Here is a 2,416-nt window from a genome sequence, read left to right on the forward strand (position 1 = left end):
TGATAAAAATTCATTTTAAAAAAAGACATACTGACATAGCACATCTATGGAATTAAGGAAATCATGAATAACTAAGTACATATTTATAATAGAAATATTATGAATATTCACACATAAGCATAAAATAACTTGACTATGGTACTCACATGGTTGATTTTTTCCAATACATAATACATAGGAAACAAATCAAAAGTACCTTTCAAGACTATTCAGTTTTATTGTCAGTGATAACATGTACAAGACTATGATTTTACAGTTATTGTTTGTTTTGTTTCCCTAAATATCCTTTGAAAGATTATGAATATGCATTAAAATAGATTTACATTTCAGAAATGTAACACATTCAGGAAGCCCTCTGTAAACATATACCTCTTCCCACTTTTTTTTCTATGATTCCCATATAACTTAATTTATGACATCATAAATTTATAAACTGAATATGGGCCATTACATTAGAAGAAAAAAAATGGAAGATTGGATGCACTAAATTGCTTTTCTTCTTCAGTCCTAAGAGTTAAATATAAAATTTGTTATATTTAAAAGCACCCCAAAAGAGGCCATTTTCTAGAGAAATTAGGAGTCTAAAAATATTAACATGCACTTTTTTATGTTCTTGATATTGTAGCTTATTAAATCCTGCCTTCCTTTACCCCCTTCATTCCCCATATCTGAGTGATTACAAATTCTACAGAACAGATTTGGCCACTACGTATTCTTCTTATATACAAGAAATTTTCCAATGAATTCCAGAGGTGTTTGAATGATGTGGTGAAAATATTCTGCCTATGTGTTTTAAAAACAATAGTGGAAGGAGTAGGACCCTTTTTAAAAAAGCATATGCATGTCATAAAAATAAGTAATGATAAAAAAGAATCAATAACACTAGTTCTTTATTCTTATATTGTCCTTTCTAAAAATCCCTCTTTACTGCACCATTGAAGAATAAAACTATTAGAATAAAGATAATTTCACAAAAATGACTTTAAGAAAGCACAGCTTAACAAATCTTGATATTTGGCCTATTTAATCTTTGTGGAATGACCTGAAATCTTCTTTAAAAAAATTAAAATGTAAACTTTAAAAGAATTTTCATCCAATGAATAAAGACTTATTTCTTAATTTCTTATTTAGCAACCAAACTATCTTTCCTTAATAAAATAAATGGTAACTTACATGTTAGTAACATTAATGTATCTTATCATAAATACATTATTACTGAGGTCTTTGAATGATGGAGGACAAATCTTAACGGGCAAAACATAACTAAAATATTCTCGTTAGCTTTAGATGATTCAAACAGCAACTGATAGCTGTTTCTGAAATTTTTATTTTTAATAAAAAAGTGATCTAATTTACATTATTCATTATCAGCTAAATTGTTTGAAAAACTAAGTCTTTTAGTTATAATAGTAGAGACTATAAGAAATTAACATGCTCCTGTACAAAATAAAATTGAAGCACACAATGGATTTAAATAAAAATTGACACCCTCAAGGGATCTCTGAAATTCTGCCAACTTTCAGCCCAATGAAAAGTAAAACCATAAAGTTATTATGCATAAACAATTCAAAACTAGAGTTTATAATGGAAATGTCAACAAGTCATAACTACTACATCAGTGTTGATAAGTTTCCACTATACTTTCAACTAGGCATAGCAAATGTGCAACACTTGACAGACTGTTTATAAAATTAAAGCTTTCAAAGCTATAAATAAAGAATACATAAATAGCAGCATATTATTTGTAAACCAATGGGATTGTTAAAAAAAAGGAATAAAGACATGAACTAAACAATTATCTGATAATATCTCAATAAGCTACTTTCTACTAAGTATAAAGCTATGGTTTTATAATTTTACATTGCTGTAAAAAGCATTTTCATTCCATATTTATGACGAGCATGCAATCTTCAAATCTTCAAGTGATCCCTCCATGAAGTCAGCTTGTCATATTTTCAGAAGCCTTTAGTGCTTCTGTGGCCTTTCTAAGTTCTTTAATAACAGAGGATAAGGCCTCTGAGTTTATTCCTTGCTCACACAGATGTACACAAATAGAGAATGTTTCCATATCAAGGCCGGTATTCAATATTCTTGAGATCTCAAGCAGAAGGTCCATGGTCTCTCACAGCATTCAGGTTGGCTGCTGTAGTCGCCGCAGTGGCAGCACTGGTATTACTCCCTGCCATTGCGACTGCCCACCAAGGCGAGGGGAAGTACTCACTTTTAATAAAGATGGGAACTTGATATCTATAAGACACCATACACCTTTTAATCCTGAAGATTTAAATACATTTAAGGAAGATCTTCCATCATTTGAGGAAGAACCAATATTAATTATAAAAAGATGGTTGAATATATTCAGAACTTTTGACCCCACTTGGATGGACATTAAAAATTTATTAGAAAAATTTCTGAC

The 2,416-nt window shown here is 30.0% G+C and overlaps 1 pseudogene; it reads right to left on the reverse strand.

The window, feature by feature from the left end:
* Nucleotides 1-1,939: 1,939 nt before the first annotated feature.
* On the reverse strand, nt 1,940-2,186 carry LOC100014613 (mitotic-spindle organizing protein 1-like; annotated as a pseudogene).
* Between the last annotated feature and the right edge of the window lie 230 nt (nt 2,187-2,416).

The sequence above is a fragment of the Monodelphis domestica genome, chromosome 4, assembly GCF_027887165.1.
Source record: "Monodelphis domestica isolate mMonDom1 chromosome 4, mMonDom1.pri, whole genome shotgun sequence".
Lineage (NCBI taxonomy): Eukaryota > Metazoa > Chordata > Mammalia > Didelphimorphia > Didelphidae > Monodelphis > Monodelphis domestica.